Source organism: Python bivittatus, unplaced genomic scaffold, assembly GCF_059951505.1.
Source record: "Python bivittatus isolate LINGU-HERP-01145 unplaced genomic scaffold, Pbiv_v1 ctg000020_np1212, whole genome shotgun sequence".
Classification (NCBI taxonomy): domain Eukaryota; kingdom Metazoa; phylum Chordata; class Lepidosauria; order Squamata; family Pythonidae; genus Python; species Python bivittatus.
Genome location: NW_028277030.1, coordinates 103,497,947 through 103,519,629, shown reverse-complemented (window position 1 = coordinate 103,519,629; position 21,683 = coordinate 103,497,947). Strand labels below are relative to the sequence as shown.

Sequence of the window (21,683 nt, the reverse complement as noted above, 5' to 3'; positions counted from 1 at the left end):
TAATCTACAAAGTTGGCCTTTACTGCTCTTCCTCTTTCTTCCTGAATCTCCCGACTCCTCCCTTTCTTGTTGCTCTGACAACCACTCGTCTCTCAATTCTTTCGGACCGTAAGTTAACCCTTTAGCCACCGGGATCCATATTGACATTCAATGCTCCATCTTCGATGCTAGATTTTTATACGCGGATGCTGGAATAAAACACTAGGCAGAATACTCCAGCTGGAAAACAAGTAATTTGCCTGGTGATGGAGGACCTGAAGGAATTATGATTTTTTTTTTCATAATTTTTCCTATCACTGTCATCCAACCATGCTACATAGTTATCCATCCATGCATAGGTAATATATGTTTGTTTATCCATATTACGGAGTACCCCATTTTCGAGGTTCCTGCAACACAGTGACTACAGGGACTTGGGTTCATGCAAGTCTAAAGTACTATTGGCTAGGCTGAGGCTCAGTATATTATGCACACCTTGCCATTCAGTTCTATTTTATATTGAATTGACTTCTAACTATTAGAAGAAGAGATGAATCTATCCATTACTGAATTCTTCCTTGCGGTCCATAAGGGACAATGCTATGCACTGCAGGTCCTTTCTATTTCACTGTTGCTTTGGTCTTTTTGCATCAGTCTATTGCATCCTTCAGGACCTGTTAGAACTGCAACCTAGCAAACTCAGGCAAGAATGGTAGACAGAAAAGCACATAGTTGAGATATAGAAAAGCACATCTGCACAGCAGTTCATAGCGTGTCATCAGAATTGAAAGCTGGCAAAATAGTTGTTTAAATAAGCAAATTCTCTTCCTGTGTTTTGATAGTGGAAAAGCGTGTATCATAACAAATATAATTCTATGGCTTCAACTGCCGTGTGTGTAAATTTTTAAGAATTTTGCTCGTTCACCATTTGGTCTGTAAACCTGAAGACAAGAACTTCAGGAGCTCATAGGGGAGCCTTTTTACTATTAAATAATTACCTGGATTAAAAAATGGAGTCAGAACAAGTGGTTGAAAATCAAGAGTCCAAGAGCGTATCTACATTTTAATATGAGGACATAAGAGCAGCCCTGCTGGATTAAATCCAAACGGAGCTGAGTCCACCATTTCGTTCGTAACTGTGACAAACTGGATGCCTCTGAGGTGCTCCCAGGTAGGAGGCTGAGGTACATTTCTCTCCCACCATTATTCCCCAGCATCTGGTTATTTGGAGGCATACCATACCTCATCAGAAAGTAGCTTTGAATCTTCAAAATTAATAGCCTTTGACAGACTTTCTAAAGCCATCTAACTGAGAGGCCACCACTGTGTCTTGTGATAATGGCTTTCACGGTTTAATTATGCACTTCATCATTGTCAGCAATTAAGCTTTCTGAATGCACTGTAGGTGTAGTATAGGAACTATCAACCTAATAGTGAAACCATGCATGGTCTTTACAGATTCTGTCTGTCAAGGAGGCTTATCCTCTCATTCCTCTAACTGTTAAACAAAGATGCAAACTATAAATGACATGTCTCCATGATATTTATTTATTTATTTATTTATTTATTTATTTATTTATTTATTAAACTTGTATGCCGCCCATCTCCCCCAACGGGTGACTCTGGGTGGCTCACAATAACAAAAAAGAAAAAACATACCAATCCCTCCAACAGTGGCTAAAATCCATAAATAATTAAAATACAAGCATACATTAAAAATGTCCTTAAAAAACCCTGTATATTTTAGCATATGTTGCCTTTGTCTTGTACTCAGTACACAATGGAGGCCCCTTAAAGTCATATTTAGCTGGCCCAGCTTTAAAGTAACATTTTTCCTCTTCTCTTGACAAAACGTTTACCATGGACATGATCTAACTGTCTCTCCCAAAATGTACAGTTGCATTAAGACCCTTGTAGGCTCCAGGCACGTTTATCTTCATAGGTCCTCATTGCAGTAATAATCTAGATGTTTAGGATTATAAAGATGTTCCCTGGACCTGTATTCTTCAATAAGTCTCAGAGAATGAGGCACAGTACACATATGCATAATAAAATAGTAATCATATCTTAATTGTATTTAATTTTAGAATATACAAATGTTGACATTTTCATAGGCCCCGAGAGTTTTGTAAGTCCTAGGCATTGTGCCCCATTCTGCCTAGTGGATAATATAGGCATGCTAAGAAGTCTTTGGGTTGGGCCAATTCCAGTTAGAGTTTGGGATCCTGGAGATAACTGATGCCATTTAATAAGTATACAGTCCATACTTAACTGTGAAGTTCAAAAACACTTAAAACATCCTTTCATGCAAATAATTGTGCACTAAACAGATCTCTGTATGTGTTCCATGTCCCAACAGCATTTTATTGAGTAACAGTAGATGTCACAGCAAAAACTTCCCTAAAGTGGCAGTTCGACCAGTACTAGAGCATGAATCCTTCTGAACATAGTAGGACTTTAACTGAGATTTCAGGCTTTGCCATTCAAATGTAAATTGTGTGCCATCTTGGATCATCATATCCTGTTCCAAGAACACATACATTATCCACACTAGCAGTTTATAGTATCATCCAGTCATTGTTGGGGTGATGATATAAAGAATGCCCATGCTAAAAATTAATTATTAAAGCAATAGATAGATGATGCTATCCGATGTTAGTGAGGATGTTGCAATGCATGTTAAATGAGGTTTATAGTTGAATTTGAAGCAATCATGCAAATTCAGTCTTTCAGTAGAGTTGTCAATGTGTATTCTATTATGGAATATCACATGGGAGCTGACAATTGACACTTGACTGCTTGCAATGTTTAGATGATGTATTTTAGTGGGAGCTATGATGGTTCAAGAATGGGATAGGTGCCTTATCTTTCTCTCCCATCCTCACTCCTTGCTGATTAGTCAATAGAAGTGGATGAACTAGATCTCTGCATCTTGTGGGCAGCAAAAACTGTACTAGAATGTACAAGCATCTGTGTTAACTTTGGGAAGAAATTCTGTGTCATTAAGGTTTCCTCTAGAAATCTGAGAGAGAACTCTATTGGAACACTGCTGCTGTGAATTCCCATCTTATGTTCAACCTATAGGGACATGCACATAATAAGTTATATCAGATAAATATTATTTATAAGCCTCTAATCACCTTGTAAGGAAAGCACCACAACCCCTCATAATGAACACAAAATAAATGTGGATGATAGTGTTACTGTCTGGCTGATCAACACAGAAGTCTATAGCTAGATCTTACTCATTATATTATACCATAACATTATTTGGTTTTTAGCTTAGCATTTGTAATTAAGCCCAGCCACTCAGCTATGTATGTCTTACTGCAATATAGGAATCCAATCAATTCTTATTCAACAAGCTTCCATTAAGCAATTCATGACTTAGTAAAATGTGATAACCCAGCTTGTTCTCTGCAAACTGGCTCCAGTGAATGTAATATGCATGAAACAGACTGATGGAGGAATTATATAATCCTCTATCATCTTTTGAAATTTTCACTGATTTTCAAATTATTTTATACCTGAATAAGGAAAACTAAATATACTCTTCAAAATTAATCATTTAAATTAAATGTTTATTGTACACTGTTTTGAATACAGTACTTGCTTAGCCTCACATTTGGAGAGTTGTAATCTAGCATGCATTAACCACATATACTATAAAATAAATTCAGAGACTTGTTTTAATATCACTCATTGCAAAAGCAATCCAAGTCACTCATCCAGAGATCATGAGACCATGTGAAACTATCTTTCTGGGTTTTTATTATGGATGTTATTCAGAACAGGAGAGATGGATAGATTTGAATACATCCTATGGAAATTAGCAGAAATTGTACCAGGGTGGGAGTGTGAGGGGCATAAAGGAAGAAAGAGAATTGCTATTTGGATTTTATTTCCCAGGTACTGAAATATCTTGGAACATCCCTACAGAATATGCAAGGTCTGTGTCTTCATCAGAGCCAAGCTAAGCAGCAAAAAGAGGTAAAGTCTGGGTAGGTAAATCAGGAAACAGTACTTTTCATTCTGCTTGCCTATCAGGTAAAAATGCTACAGCAGGAGGCTATTCTACAGTAAATACAGTGGAATACAATCATTAATTTCCCCAGTTACACAAATTTAACGTAGGAATTAATAATAATGTTCCAGGTCCTTGAATGTTCTGCAGTTAATGTTTGGTGCAACAAATATGTCAGCTTGACATGCTGAATGCACATTAATGCACATTAATGAGGCCAAGAACAAATGCATAATAAGAGCTAATTAATGTGATATTATGTGGCATGAAAACAAATAGTTGACAGTAAAATCAAGTTCTGGAGTAACGTGACATCCTCACTTGAAGACAATTTTACAGGATTCTTGGAGGCCCCACTGGTTTGATTTTACATGTTGTGCCTTGTTTCTATTCCAGTTATATAAGTCCAATCTTGTATTACCATTCAGAACAGCCCTTTTCAAATCTTGATCCACTGCATAAACAATGATATGCAAGAATATCAGAAAAGAAGAGGGAACATTAAGCATAATGAGACAGTCCAACTATTAGAGATCTTCTACTTCATTTGGAGCAAAGGCTGAAATAGGATTTAAATGTCAGGATTACATTTTAACTGATAGGAATATAAAGCAAGTATTTCAGCTGAATTATGAATTAAATTCTTTTACATCTCAAGAAACCATCGACAGAGATTTCCTTTTGTTTTATTAAACAAGCTTGCTGTTTGCAAAAAACAAATTATATACAGTATTGCATTCTTTTCCACTGCTCATCAATGGCAGAGAATTAATACAAATTGTGAACAACCAATCGTACACAAGTTTGAAACTTAACTTTGGCCAACTATGAAATTCAGACGAAATTCATGAGCCAGTTGGTGCTTATCCTCTTTCCCATCAGCTGACCAATAGGAGAAGGCAATGATAATTGAGCAGCCTTCCTCCTATGGAATAACTGTGGAATAACAAAAATCCCCCTCACTTCATACAAAAAGGAAATAAAAGTTCTCTCCCCCAGATCTGTTTTTCAGTACATGAATTTGTGTGTATTTATCTGGTGGGTTGCAGAAAGGAAGGGAAGGGAACTTGAGTAATTGCCATGGTAGCAAGCTTTGTGACTGAAGGTCATCTGTAAAAAATTCAGAGAAAAAAAGAACTGAACTCATCCAGAGTCTGTCTTTATATACAGTGCCTTCAGAAAGTATTCAAACCGCTTAACGGTTTTGTTATGTTGCAGCCTGATACTACAATCGTTCAAATTCATTTTTTTCCTCATTAAACTACACTCAGTACCCCATAATGACAAAGTGAAAACAGAATTTTAGAAATGTTTGCAAATGTATGAAAAAGGAAAAACTGAAATATCGCATTAGCATAAGTATTCAGACCCTTTGCAACAACACTCATATAAAGTAAGAAAAAGAAAAGAAAAAGGAAGAAAGAAATCAAAGAGAAAGCTAAAAATACAAGAAAGGAAAAAAAGTAAAAAATAGAAAAGAAAGAAAAAGGATACAAAGAAGTGGCATCCGATCTTCTTTGCAGCAGTTATAAGTACAATTACAGTGGTACCTCGGGATACGAACTTAATGTGTTCCGTGACTCTGGGTGTATCCCGAGTTGGTCGTAACCCGACGCAAATTTCCCCATAGGGTTCAATGTAAATCCGGTTAATCTGTTCCGCCCTCCGAATTTGGTCGCACCCCGAAGCAACTTTTCCCATAAGGTTCAATGTAATTACCGTTAATCCGTTCTGGTGTCCGCGGACCACGCATCGGGCGGGAGAACAGCCGGGCGCGGTGCAGCGCGGCGTGGCGGGAAAAAGGCCGGGCGTGGCGCGGCACGGCGGGAGAACGGCCGGGCGCGGCGCGGCGCAGCGCAGTGGGAGAATGGCCGGGCGCCACGCAGCGTGGCGCAGCACGGCGTGGTGGAAGAACGGCTGGGCGCGGCACGGCGCGGTGGGAAAATGGCCGCAGACCACGTGTCAGGGGCGGAAAAATGGCCATGGACATGTTATGGGTGGAAAAATGACCGTACCCCGAGGCGGAGTTCGCACATCGAGGTAAATTTTTGCGGCCGGAGCTGGTCGTAACCCGAAAAGTTCGTTAGTAGAGGCGTTCGTATCCCGAGGTACCACTGTATAAATTTAACTCTTACTCTGTAGTTACAACATAACTCTCTTCTTTCTATAATCTATTCTGTCTCATCATCAAAACCATAAATCATAAGTTCATTTTGTTCTGCTTTATGCAAAAAGTCCATAAGGGGTTTCCAGTCAGCAATAAATGTAGATATTGACTTTTCTTTAATCGAAAAAGTCAATTTAGCCATCTCAGCAAGTTCCATCATCTTCACCAACCATTTCTCCATTGTGGGTAATGCCAAATCTTTCTATCTTTGTGCATACAATAACCTTGCTGTGGTTATAATATACAAAAACAAAGTTCCATGACTTTTTTCTAACTGTTTATCTATCAATCCCAAAAGAAAAAACTTCTGGTCTCAATTGTATAATAACCTTTAAAATCCTCTGAATCAGTGTGTGTATTCGAATCCAAAATTTTCTAGCTTTTTTACATGTCTACCAAACATGATAAAATGTCCTTTCTTGTGTGGTCACATTTCCAACATAAATTTGAAGGGCCTTAATACATTCTAGACAATTTCTCTGGTGACATATACCAACTTTACTTCATTCTGTAAAAATTCTCTTTAAGATTATAACAGTATAAATTTCAGTCCTTTCAACCACATATTTTCCCATTGTTCCATCTGTATAATATAACCAAAATTTTTAGCCCACTTTATCATACATTCTTTAACTTGTTCTTCTTCTGTTTCAAATTTCAATAAAAGTTTATACATTTTAGCAATTGTATGTTCATTTATTCTTGTAAATCTTGTATTTATTCTATATACTGTACTTTATTAATTTATGCCTCCATATCCTCCTCATCCCAATCCAAAAAAATTGCTAAAGCTTTAATAACCTTTTCTCTAATATCTTCACCAACATCCTCTGGGATTGCTCTAAATTTCAAACAAAATTCCTTCTCTCTCAATTCCAATAGAGTCAGATTATCTAGTTCTCTTTCCAACTCTCTATCCATAACTTCTGTCTTACCCTCCAGAATTTCCACTTTGTAATTACAGTAATTTGCTTTACATCTCCAGACACTTGTTTTACAGAGCTTTTATTAAATTTAGTATTGTGATTTATTCAATTTAGTTTCAAGTGATTCAGCTAATTTACTGCCCATTCCTCAGACATTTTCTGAAGCAAATCTGGTGTAATTTCTCTCTCTGCAGTTGCTTTAGCAATCCTTTCCTCCCCCCTGCTTATTTTTGCCACTTTTTGAACTCCTCCAAAGCCTTCCTGGCTGACTTTCTTCCATATCTCTTACATTTAAAAGACTCTATGAGTTGCAAAGATGAAATTATAATATTTTGCAATCTGATGGTTTTGCAAAATTATAATATTTTGCAACCTGATTTTAAAAGTTTGCAATCTGATGTTTACCTAATAACTGTGACCATGGTTGCACGTTGATAGAACAGCTGGATTGGGGGATGGGAAATAAGCATACAAGAAGAGACAAGCTGCTGTAGAGCTTTAATTTGGGGTCAGGGAGGGGAATGATGACTGGTTTGACCCTGGGAGATGAGATGAAGCAACTGGGCATCTGTGGTGGGGAAAGTTGGCAAGCAAAAAAACATGCATCACGATGCAAAGACCTCAACTTAATACTCGCATCAGATGTTGGGATTCAAGTAAGTAAGGACAGAATTCTGTCACAATGTCACCAATAGAATGCCATCATTTGTGTATCATTGTGGCCAGTGTGAAAATGGGCTGGCCACAGGGTTTGCAGAAGTGCAGAGATTCAAGAGAAAACACCAGCTTAACTGCAATTTCAGATAAACTACAGCAGAGTAAGAAACTGACTCAGTTCCTTCCCCCCCCCGCCAAAAAAAGATGACAAGTCCAAATCAAATGCCAAAGTGATGCAAAGCAAATCTGTGGAAACACTCTCAATGAAAACTGAGCACTTCTCACAGGGAAGTGAGTTTCCTTTTTCTCTTTCCTTTTTTTTCAAAAAAAATTGCAATAAGAAAAATTAAAGAAATATATCTAAATTGATTAGAGTGGCCACGTGCCAAGGACAGTGTTTTGGAATTTTCCAATAATTGTTTAGAAACGTTTTCAGTATAACTAATTTAAAGGCAGAGTTCTGTTCCATATAGTAGCAGGCCAATATAAAGTGAACAGAACAGAAAAGAGGGGACTTTGAATGTGAAAATTTTGACAAAGCAGCAACATGAAATCTGAGTTCTATTCTCTGTAACCGCAGCTGTTGGAAAAAAGCATTCAAGGTTGACCACTATAGTATTACAGTTTAGATTTCTGAAAAATCCAAACTGTATATGCACATGTGTGCAAATGTCCATATTCACTAAAGGTAATCAGATAGCTGTTCCATTGTAACAATTTTAGTGTAAACACACACACACACACACAACCTGTATTGTGTAGCATTGAGAAGATCAGGCAGTCTGGATCTGACAGAAGTTTGAAGAATAGTTGGAGATGTAATACAGACAGTAAATCTCAGTGATGCGCTCCCAAATAGTCATGGTTTAAAACAGAATTATTAATAAAATAATACTTTTCAGATTTAAAAAAATCAATTTCTTTTACTTTCACCTCTGGCTTTCTGATTAGAGATTATATTATGTAGAATATAGCCATTTTATAGAAAAACACTAAATGTGCTTCAGCAATTTCAGGAATAGCCAGGTAACATCAGCCATGCAGTGAGGTATACAGTAAGACACAAATAGATGACAGTGTTTACATCTCTATTCTCTTTGAATTCTGTTCCAGCTATGTTGGATTAATCTTTCCTTCTATAGAAAAAAAAAAAAAACCTTCCAGTAACAAGAAGGTGGAGAAAGTCTTCAATATATTCAGCTGCAGAATAAAGCTACATTTTAAGGGGATTACTGTGGTGAGCAAATGTGGGTTTAATTCCTCTAGCTGGATCTTGGAATCCCTCCAGCTAACACTGCCAAGTGACCAGGAAAAAAAAAATCTGACCTAGAAGAGGTTTTATTTTGTTTTTGTTTCAGGCTAGTTGCCAGAAAAACAAGAGGAAGAAATATTTTTCCCCATTTTGGTTATCTTTTGTTTAAAGCTGTACCCTTCAAGAGAATAGACAGGTTTTGCATCAAGCTTGGCATCAGGACATGCCTGATACTACTAGGCTCCATTCCCAAGGCAGTCCCAAGCACCACCTTGGTTGCCAAAAACTTCAGTTGGCAGTCCTCCTTCCAGCCTTGAGTACGTGTTACAAGTCCAGACGTCAACATTAAAGAACACTCTGTTCCATAGAAGCAAAAATAATGGCATGTTAGAAAATACACAGATTGAACATTTCTGGCTTTTTCCCCTTTTGTAGTTTCTGATTAGATCCTTCTTCCAACTTGAATGTATTGTAGGAGGGTTGACCAAAAGGATTCCTTTCTTTCAGCAAATCTTTATCCTACAGTTTCTATCACATTTTTTATGCTAGCAGGTAATGCCTCTTAAACATGACAAAGGGATAGCTAATAGGTGTGATTTCATCTCAGTAGCCAAGAAATGGACTCAGATGGGAAGTGATTTTCTTTCTTCTCCCCAAAAGCTGTGGAGACTTGCTTTTCTTGTCAGTCTGGAATGAGAATCAGAGTTATTTATGGTCTCTGCCAAGAACCTTGTGAGACTGTGGGCTCTTCTAGAGTTCCAGTGAGATACAGCAATCCATTCAGTTTGTTAATACTGTGGAACCTCTTATATTAAACCCCTTGCCATCCCCTATGCTTTTATCACAGAACCACCATCACTAATCTCTACTGATCTCCTTCCAAAAGATCTCCTATCTCCTAGTAATACAAAGGAGCACACTCCCCTAAATACCAAGCATGAACTACCATAGACATAAACCACTCAAGGAAAATGTAAAAAATAGCATAGCTATACATTTTTAGAACATTTTCCTTGAGCAGTTGTATTTTCACTTTTCACTCCCTTTCCTTTAGTGCACAGGTAATATTCTTTGTAAATGCTGGGATCCACTCAAAAGTTTACATTAAGAGTGGTCTCAGTGTCCCCTTTTTTATACCTCACTACAATGGGTTCACACAACATATTAAACCAAACTGTAGTTGGCTGGATTGGCTTAACACGCTGTATAAGGTAATTTTCATAACAGGCTCCACTTTTAATATTTTACTGATGACACATACTAAATTACAAATTACTTAGGTTCCATTAATCTAATGGAAAGTGTAAACCCAGCTAATGTGGTTACTTTATGGTTCAATGTGTCTCATGGGAAACTTGAAAATTGGGCTAAATGAACCACAGTTCATTTATCCATGGGTAAGTACACTGTTCACATGTTATCCATGGGTAAGTACACTGTTCAAAATGTTTCCCCATTTCTTATTCTTAAACTGACCTGATTCACACAATGTGTTAAACCATAATGTAGTTTCTTTGATTTTTGGCTTAGTGAATATAGTCACCATGATTTCTAAGACATCATTTATGACTTAAAGTATGGTATAAACCCATCCAGTTGTGTATTCAATAAAGGATGGTTAAAAAAAATAATTGCTTAACATGCTGTGCAAACTCAGTTTCTTTATGATTCTGAATAAAATTAGGAAAGGAAAAAAAAGAAAAAGGAAGAAAACAATACCATAAATTAGGCCATGTAAAAGTCACAATCTACCAGTGTAAAAACCAATGATATTTAGAACTAAGCATTAAATAATGGATGGTTTTGTAGAACATGAAATGACCTGTTCCAACAGAGAAAATACTGCTGGGAAAAAAGCAGGGGAGTAATTTGGGATCACACCAAGCCTTTTTCCTGAGTACAGAAAACAGAAAGCCTGTCACGTTGTGGTTGCAATGTTCCCTTTTAAATTTTATTTACTTAAATCATAATTGTGCACTTGATCCCCTTTGTACCTTCAGGATGTAACTGGCTCCCTATTCACCGCCAAACAGGTGTGGTTATGTTCCTGGCAGCAAATAAGAAGCCAAGGGAGTCACCTGTAATGTTGGCAAGGAAAAAATATCTCCACCTGCAACCAAATTGTTAAGGTGAAATATTAAAAAGAGAGAGAAAAGTTGGGTGGTTGGCTAAATATATTAGAGCAATGTAAATATTGGCATAGTGCTTCTATTTTCTGTGCTATTAATTGTCTGTTATCAAAGACTGCTCAATAAAAACTGAGAACAAGAGGTTTATGTGTAAACCTTTTCTATATTTCCCAAGAAGAATTCATTTTAATTTCCCAAGTAAATAAGCAGGCTGCAAAAAAAAAAAAAAAAAAAAGCAAACACAATTTTACCCTGCAGCAGTTAATGTCTACTTTCTGTATTATATGAAATAATTGATCCATATTATTCTCTGCTGGTCTGAATGCACTTGTTTAGTAGCAAGAACCATACCTTTAAAAGGATTCAGTTGAAAGAAGTCCAACAAGAATGATCAGGAGATTGGAAATGAAGTTCTATGAAAAGAGGTTGAAATAAGTAGGTATGAAGAAGAAAATATGATAGGATAAAAATTCTACCACTGTTCCAGTATCTGATCGTTGTCACACTAAAACCAGATCTGTTCTCTATCATCACAGAATACAGAGCATGGAATGATGATCTCAAGTTATAGGAAAGCAATTTTTGCTAATATTAGGAAAATTTCATAACAGTAAGAATATTTGGAGAATGGAATCAAAGATTTAAGGAGATGGAGAGTTTCTATTGGCAGTTAGTTACAAGCAGAAGTTCAAGAACCTGTTAATGACATGCTTTAATTTAGACTTTGCCCTGAGCACAGGAATGCAATTGATGGCCTAAACTGCCATTTCCAATTCTATGATTCTAAGAATTAGTACACAGAAATGTACACAGCCAATATAGTCAGTTAGGTGCCATCCAGTCTGGCCCTCATGACTATATAAGCAAATGCCCTTCATCTTGACAAACTACAGCTCCAGGTACATTGCACTGATATTTCTGATCCTGTCAACTCACCTTCCCATTCTTCTACTTCTCTCAGCCTTGCCAAACATCGTTATTTTTCTAGAGCATTATCCACCTATATCATATACCCAAAGTATGTTAGTTTCTGCTATCTAATCACTGCCTCAAGGGAGTACTCGGTCTTTATTTTGTCCAGGAATGATTGATTGGTTCTTCTTACAGTTTTTTAGTATCCAAATTCCTAATTCAAAGATGTCTTTCTTCTTTCTCCCCCTCTTTTCATGACATACGTAATCACTAGAAAACAATTGCTTTAACTATTCTGATATTTGTCATAGAAATATCCTTATTTTCATTATCCTGCCTATGTTTGTCATCATCTTTCTCCCTAGGATTAATCTCCTCTTCAATTTTCCAGGATGCTGTCCATCTTTATTCTTGAGCCTCTCTCAAAAATCTACCAGCTTCACTTATTTTCTACAAACCTGCTTTTGTCTTCTTAATATTTAACATTAAACCAGATTTTTCACTTTCTGTTTTTACTTTCATAATGATGTCTTCTAAGTGTTCTTTTATTTTCATTTAATAAAGTGATATTGTCTATACATCTCAGATGCTTAGCCTTTTAGACTGCAGTTTTGATTCCAGTTGTCATCTTTTCTGAACCTGCCATTCTTATATTATATTCATAGTCATGGGAACAGTATTCATCTTTGTCTTTCTTTCCTATTTTGAATTCCTCTGTTTCTTCAAACCCAGTTCTTACTGTAGCTGCTTGTTCAGAGTAAAAGTTCTTTGAAGAATAATCAGGTGTTCTGGCATGCCCATTAGCCTTAAAATATTTTACATTTTTATTCTATAAAATAAAAATAAATGTATTTCATATATCCTTTTGCTCTGTCCATTATTCATCCTATGTCAGCTATTGATCTTGTGTCTCTCTGCCTTTCCTGAAACCTATTTGTTCATTTGGCATTTCTGCTTTCATTTTTTGTCTCTATTTTTCTGTAAGATCTTAAGTCAAACTTTGCTTTTATTTGAATTAGTGCAGTGGTTCAATAATCTGCACACAAACTTGAACTATAGTTCTTGACATAAGCTGTTATCACTTTAACTGTTTCTTCTCCAGAAGCTTTTAAGAATTTAGCGGGAATTTCATCTGCATCTGGTGCTTTTCAGTTGACAATTAATTACATAAACATCATATATGATTCTCTACAGGAATTGGTTGCTCTCTCTGTAAAAGTTTTTGTCATTTTTTAGTCCATTTTAAAGTATATCGTTACAGGTTTCCATTTTCTTCATTTGTCACTATTAGATCTCTTCCACTATTATTCTTAAATATTCTGTAAATATTTCTTAAATATAGCTGTAAATTTTCCTATGATTTCTCTGATTTTCTTAAAAACATCTCTATTTTTCTTTTCTTGCTATTTTCTCTATGTGTTGACATTCTTCATTGGGATAATTTTCTCTGACCTTTCTTGCTTGACAGTGAAAGTCTATGTTCAGTGTTGTGATGGCTTTTCTGAAAGCTATTTGGATCTTTTCTTCTTTGAAATTTGGGGAATTATTTTTTTCTGCTTCAGTTTTCATAGTGTCTCTTATCTAGACCATAGTTCCTTGGATTTTCTTTCATAAAAGTGTACTGAATCTGTTTCTCACATTGATGTTATATTCTGACTGAATGTACCCAGGCTCCAACTCAGAACTTCTAGCATACTTACTCTATTTAATTTTCTCAGTTTAAACCATGTATTTGATGTTAATAATTCTTAGTTTGTTCTACAATCTGTACCTGGAATTGTCCTGTTGATTGGATTGCATTTCTCCACCATCAGTTTCCTATCATATCTGATTGTTTATTAGATTTCTATTCCATCTTTTCTCTTTTTTATATAATGTTATTAAAAGTTTTAAAAAAGAAGAAGAAAACTAATACAAACTAATAAAAAGAAAGAAAAGAAAGGAAAGGAAAGAAATCCAAGAGAAAGCTAAAAGTACAAGAAAGGAAAAAAAAATAAAAGAAAAATAGAAAAGAAAGAAAAAAGTTACAAAGAAGTACCTTTGATCTTCTTTACAGCAGTTATAAGTATACTTACAAATTTATCTCTTTTTCTAAAGTTACAACATGTTTCTCTTCTTTCTATAATCTACCCTGTGTAATCATCAAAACCATAAATCATAAGTTCATTTTGTTCTGTTTTACACAAAAGGTCCATAAGGGGGTTTCAGTCAACAATAAACTGACTGGATATATAATAATAAATAATAACAAATATATAGCCACTCAGTCATTTTGTGTGAGATGGGTAGCTATATAAATGTAATAAATAAATGTAGATATTATCTTTCCTCTAATCAAAGAAGTCAATTTGGCCATCTCAGTGAGTTCCATCATCTTCACCAACTATTCCTCTATTGTAAGTATTGCCAAGTTTTCCATCTTTGTGCATACAATAATCTTGTTGCAGTTATCATATACATAAACAAAGTTCTATGACTTTTTTCCAACTGTTTGTCCATCAGTCCTAAAAGAAGGACCTCTGGTCTCAATTGCATATTAATCTTTAAAATCCTCTGAATCAATGTATACATTTGAATCCAAAACTTTCTAGCTTTTTTACACATTCACCAAGCATGATAAAATGTCCCTTCTTGTTGTTCACATTTCCAACATGCATTTGAAGTGTCTTTATACATTCTAGACAATGTATCTGGTGACATATACCAACGGTACATCATTTTGTAAGAATTATCTTTAAGATTATAACATAGTTTAAATTTCAGTCCTTTCAACCACATATTTTCCCATTGTTCCATCTGTATATTATAAACAAATTTTTAGCCCACTTTAACATACATTCTTTCACTTGTTCTTCTGTTTCAAATTTCAATAGAAGTTTATTCATTTTAACAATTACATGTTCATCATTTGTACATCATTCCATTTCAAACTCAGTCTTACAATGTTCAAAACCATAAACTTTGTCTACTTTAAATCTTTCTAATAACTGTAAATAAGAAAATCATTGGCAACTCTGTCAATTCTTCTCCTGATTTTATTTTGTAGTCTCCTTGACATATATATTCCATCTTTTCTCTAAAAGCTTGAGGCAGTTTACATGGGATCTCTTTTCATTTTTTTAAATCCCCGCTTCAGTAATCCTGTGAAGCAGATTTGACTAAGAGAGAGTAGATTTGACCAATATCCCCCAGTGAGTTACCATGGATGAGGGTAAACTTGAACCTAAATTTCTGTTTTTTACCCAACACCTTAACCATTGCACCAACTATTATATAGTTGATTTGATTCTGATAGTGGCCAGGTGTAGTCTTGTTGAGTGGCATTCACAGGGAGGGACAAAGGAGTCAGCAGCAATATGACACATGCTCCTCCCCTTTTCTACACATCTCATGAAATTGCATGCATATCCTAAAGGGGTGGGGCTTGTAGTATAAGAGTGCTAGTCCGCTTCCAACATTCTGATCATCATTCATATTTCTGATGAAAGCAGCAAGTTCCTGTGAACATTGTGGAACCCTTTTAGATTACTTGACACAGGTATTGGCAATGAATAAATAATTATCTCTGTAAAACTTTATTAATGTATCTCCTTCATGATTGTGTTTACCCAACACAAACCTTGCTGTAATTACAGTTTCCTCTATTTCTCCAACTCTGACATTCTAATAATCTATCAGTAGCACAATGTCTTTTCTAGATCTTATATTTATTGTCTCTTAGAAATTGACAGAATTTATCCATTGCATCTGTAGTAAAGACATAGACTTCTACTGCGTGCTTCACTGGATACCCACTAATTCTAATACATATGATCCTGTTGTTTTTTGGGTTTTAGCCAGGCACATCCTTCTTGAATACTAATGCCATTCTATCATTTTATATAAAGGGTCCCATTCTTGTCCATCTAAGTTAATATATTCCTAAAAACAGAAAATATCTAGTTTGGTACACTTCATTTCTTTGATAATTTCAGGGTTTCTCTGGTTCATTTTTCTCACATTCCATGTTCCAATTGTATGGGTCCTTGTGAAACAAAGAGCTCCTCTTTCAGTAGTGGCAGTATGAGTGACCACACTGGTCTGGCCATGTTATGGGTAGTTCAAAACTATTCATGAAAGTTCATTATTTTTCCCCAATAGCTTGAGTAGTGCCTTCTGACCTGAGTTCTCATCATACAGCATCCAAAACTGTCTAAATGTTTAAGACATGGCCTCACACATTTCTGGACAACGATAGAGAAGTGTTTTGCATTGCCTTCCTATGGGTTTGTTTTCCTTCTCTTGGTGGGTTGGCTGTCCTCAAGCCTGCAGAGCCCCATCTTCCTCACCTACATTGGGGATTATCCTGAATTTCATCCTTACTGGCAAAAGTGACCATAACAAGAGTCTATTTTGCTACCAATACTGTCAGGTTCATTGAAGGTACTGAGCTCTTCCACTATGTCAAGGCAGCAGTTCCCTGGGAGGTTTATACACATACTTTGTTCATATGATAAGCTTGTTAAAAATCCTCAAGTGAGTCATGGAAGTGCCAAGGGAGAAATCATGGGGCACATTCAGGACTTAGGCCTTGGGCCATCTGAACTCTTCTCAAAAGTGCTTCCATCAGATTTTGATTGTGCAGACACCCCACCTTGTTGACAGAATTTGATGTGGTTGCAAAGAAAATTTGATGTGGTTGCTCTCTATTTGTAACCCCCTTTTGTTTTACAACCACTTCTTCCATTTTTTTCTTAGCATAAAAAAAAAATAATAATTCCACTGAGGAGGGAAAGATGGAGAAACATTAGGAGCCTCCTTCTTTGGAAATATACTGAAATACCTCATCAGGATGCTACCAGCTATCAGACTTAGGAATCCTAACCCCAGACCACCTGCTCACTTTTAAGTCTCTAACCATAGAATTAAGAATTTCAGAGCTGAAAGAGATCCCAAGTTGTCACCCAGATCAATTTGAAATCTCATTATCATAATTTTCATGCCATGTAATTCATTAGTTTATTATACTTATATCTGCTGCATGTATATCAACATCACTTCTGATTCACTTTTTTTCTTTCATCTGACAAATGGCTGTCAAAAACAAGCCAAAACATGAAATTGTGTTGTTCTTTCTAGCAATGCTCAGCTACTATTGAGCAATACATTGAAGATCTTAGGATAAAAAAAGGAAGTGTAAGGAACCAGGGCAACAGCACACATACATCTAAACTATTTCTTCTGAGCAGGCATTGCTTGACTAAGAAGCTTCCGCTCCCTAAGTCCACTTGACAGTTATTTTCTGTCAAGTCACAGGAAAGCCATCTTACATCCTTCTGCTGTTAAAATCTCTGCTGACACAAATGAGCTATAACATGGCCTTTGCTTAGTCCTGGCCTTCTCTTTCTATTTCATAAGAGCTGCCCATCTGTCCTTTCCCGGTCACACCCTTGGAAGTAAAGGAAGAGAGTTGTGCAACAGCTTGCCTAGAAAGATCATACTATGATTTCAATGGAAGTGGGGAGGAAGGATGCAGGGACCAGATGTGTGTTGTGTTCTTGTGCAATAGCTATAATCACAGAATTCAAAATGGAGCTTAATAGCACAGCTTTATTTATTTTGGCTCAGAAGAAGTCCCATCAAGTGTATTCAGTGGGCCTTGCCCCCAGATCTGTCAAAGGTTGCAATTGAGAGAGCAAGAATGAGTGTGCAGCTGAAGGATTCCAAGCGTGTTCAGAAATTGTCTGTTTGCAATGATTCTCATGAAAATATGTCTAGTGCCTCAAAAGTGCCAGACCTAGTTTGTTCACCCATGATTTATTAAATTATCTACCATTGGCTAGGTTTGTACGATATCAAAAACCATAAATCATACTGCAATGTCTTGGTTCACAGCACCTTAAAATAGAGACAAACTTTTAAAATTAATTTAGATTTAGCTTACTTTTATTTTGTACAGTTCAAGGCAGGATACATAATGCTGCCTTCCCCTATTTTCTCCACCACAATCACCTTTTGAGGTGGGTTGGGCTGAGAGAGAATGACTGGCCCAAAATCACCCAATTGGCTTTTGTGCTTAAGGGAGTACTCATGGTTTCCTGGTTTCTAGTCCTATACCTTAACCACTATCCTTTATGGCTTAATGTGATACAGTACATGAACATAGTGCCAGTGTAATGCAGTGGTTAGAGTAATGGTACAGAACTGATGAAAGCTAGGTTCAGATCCTCATTCAGCCATGAAGCTCTGAGCTTGGGTTAAACTTTTCAGTTTAACCTGCTGAAATTAAAAATTAACCTTAACAAATACAGAACATACAGTACAGGCCATTTCCCAACCTAATGAATTGGACAAGTTACTCTTTCCAGAGGACACTGAAGTTTGGAATTCTGTGTGAAGTGTAAGGCACTGTAAGGAACTTGCCATCGTCAACACTCTCATCAAATAACAATTCCTAGAACTTTTTAAGAATGGTTTGTTACTACAAAAGCTGTATAAATCTGTCATGTAACTACACTGTTGCCATAATGAAAAGAAAATCATGTTTCATAAGCTTCTTTGCATAGAGTTATAGAACTAGAGAACAGAAGATCTCTTCCTCCAATTAATGCCAGCGGTATTCTCCATAATCAAGTGGTTTACATCCCAGAGATGTTCATTGTGGACAATCCTGACTTATTCTGTCACAATCAAAAGCAGAAAGAGACAAGCTGTGCTGAGTGTTAGACAATAGTAAATAATCCTTTGGTAACTTTTGGAAGTCCCATTATGCTGTTCTTTTGGTATGTTGGGACTAACCCTGAGAATTCCATTAGTCACCATTATAGAAAACAAAATACCATAAATGCAAAGGTAATGCTGTCATCACTTGAAATGAAAATAATTCTGACGTGAGGGTAGGGAAAAGATTACTTAATCCCTGGACAGGTGGAATGACATGGGCCCTCTTCCACATCACAGGTCACTGTTGCAGCCCTTTGTCTTCATGTATCATGGAGCTTCTAGAAGTCTTCTGCAGTAGATTAATTTCTGTCTCAGTTGCTGCTTCAGAGGAAACATTGTGTCTATAGTACTGATGGAAACTGCCAACTTGTCCTAGCTCTTAGCTTCTCAAATTCCTCCCTTGGATCCAAGGCTCTATACTCTCTTTTTGTTTGTTTGTTTGTTTGTTCCTTGTTCTGAAGGATGTACTTTTTAGATAGAGAAATCTGAAGTCCCAATCCATCTGATGGTAATTCGGCTGTATGACTGTAAGTACTTAGTAAATTTGAATTGAATTAGAAAGATGCAGGACTGATTAAGGTTAGGGTTAGGATTAAGTACAAATGTAAATCATCTTCTCTTTCCCTACTACTAAAGCTCAGATTGTGTAAGACCAGAAGCCTATATACATGGGGACTGAGGAGCAGAAAGGAATCATGCCAAATGCCAATTAAAAAAAAAAAAAAAGACTAGAAAAGCAGAAAACTGAAGACTGTTTTTGCAATCAGAAAGAACATCTTGCTGTAGGACATGCAGAAAAAGGAAGATAAACGACACTGAACAGTCAAAGGAATACAGGTTCTGGCTGTATTTTCCATTATTACCTGCTACATGTAAGTTGACTCAAGAATAACTTGAGGCCAGGTGTACATCTTTCATCATCTAGAAAGAGTGACTATGACTTGGCCACTCTGTAATGCAAAACTCAAATACATACACAGATATTATTGCTGTATTGCTGGTTTCCTTTTATTTTGGCTCTCCAAAAATACCTCAAAAAACCAAGAGAGTTTTTGGTACTTCCGTCATCCAAAATAGAAATAAAATGAGGTTCTGCTTGAACATTTCTGTCTTTTTTTAATGGTAGCTTTTCTCTTTCTGGTCCTCAACAGATTTGACAGTAGTAGTCAGTGGAAGTAATATAGCCTTGCGGGGGAGGAAATGTTTTTTAAGCCCTTCATGTAATTAATTGTAGGTCGTTATTGCTAAAGAGATTTCTAACCAGGAGGCAAATTGTTCAATATGAACCAGACCTATATATAGCTGCAGCTCCTGAGGGGGTAAAGCCAAGGATGGCTGTTGTCTGACACAAATGCCTTGAAATGCTGACATAAACCTCAGTCACTTTCTTCATTAATCCTCAAATGTCTGTTTATGGTAGAAGAGAAACCTGACATCGAAGTAGCCTCTGGAACTCTTTATTGCAGATTATCTTAAAGTTCATCATGAGCTGAGTCTTCCAAACAGGCTGACACATCTCCTTGAAATTCATATTTCAAATGCCATTTAAATATTTTCTAGGTCTGAACTCACATAAAAATCTAACATGACTGGAGATGTCAATTGTTCCATTACTCACTGCATTAGGTTCTTCACTAAGAACTGAAGATTTGTTTTCTTAATGGAGAAAACAAACTCCCCATTCTGCTATGGAGCCTAATATACAGTAACTGTTCTCTTTGACATGTCTCTTATTTTGGTTATTTTTCTTTCCTTTTAAATTTTTTCATGAGGAGCCAACAGAACAGGAACAAAAAAGAAAGGAAAGGATTCTTGATTTTTTTTATGGAAGAGAGAATTGTGGCAAATGCATAAAAGTTCCACTTTTATTCAGTGCATTTTTCCTTTGTTATTGCTTTGTTCTTTTGTTCTGTTTTATTTTAATGCAGAGGGATATATAAATATTTTAAATAAATAAATGAATGCATACTTTTCCCTGAAAATGGCTACATGACCTTCCAGACTTCTCCCTCTTCTGCAATTCCAGCACTATCTTGAGCTGTGGCTTGGGATGGCATTTTCAAGTACCTACTACTTGGTGGCTATGGGCAAGAGTATGTTGTCTTATAAGGTAATCTTTAGATTAAACATCATAGCTTGCCTAGAATAAGAAGATCAAATAAAATTGGAATAAAATTGGACTTTGGTTGCCTTTGTGGGATGTTGGCCAAGACAAGCCTAGCTGACTGGTACTGTCTTTATTGCTAGCAGGGAATGCTGCAGGTGGCAAGGGAGAACTAAAGCTGGTAACCTTAGTTCACACTTTCTCTAGTTCCCTTGATTGACCAAATTCATGATGGGTGGGTGAGATCAATATCTATAGTTCATCTGGTGATAGCTATATGATACGTAGACTTAGAATGTAAGAGGAGTTAATGGTAAAGAGCAAAAAAGGAAAATAGCTTTGTGGTGTTTCCATGAAATTAAGAGAAAGGAGGAGGATGTAATAGATCTGAATGAAGGTTGATAAATCATTCATGCAAGTGAAAATATAAGAAACAAGATGAAATAGTAAGGAAAATTGGTTGGCTCATTTGGAGATGCAAGAAGAATGAACAGGATGGTAACTGTTTAATGAGTATCTACTTAGGAAAATATCTGCTTTGAATATATGGTTTAAATAAAATGTGGAAGCTGCTTCAAAAAGGGTGAAGAAAAATGATGTTACAGAGCACCAAAGAAGTGTGTGGAGTTACACTAATAAGAAGTATGAAAAGAGATGCTTGGTGGAATGATGAAATGAAAAAAGCTGTGGATGGGGAAAAATAGAGATATGAGGAAAATTATTGAAGATAATGATTAGAGAAATATACTGTATTGTATGAAGAATACAAGGATGATGAGTGGTCTTGAAATGTGACCTTGCTATTGGTGGTGGTGGTGGGTCAAGTGGGTT

The 21,683-nt window shown here is 36.3% G+C and overlaps 1 long non-coding RNA gene across 2 annotated transcripts in view; it reads left to right on the top strand.

The window, feature by feature from the left end:
* The first annotated feature begins 1 nt into the window (after position 1).
* LOC112541626 (uncharacterized) overlaps positions 2 to 21,683 on the top strand; it is a 30,939-nt gene continuing 9,257 nt past the window's right edge. The window contains exons 1-2 of one of the 2 annotated variants that reach the window (XR_003085613.2): positions 2 to 108; positions 3,889 to 3,980. This is a non-coding gene — a long non-coding RNA (uncharacterized LOC112541626). Of the gene's footprint in view, positions 339 to 3,888; positions 3,981 to 21,683 lie in introns of both variants that reach the window. The other variant, XR_015797021.1, reaches the window with a different exon arrangement.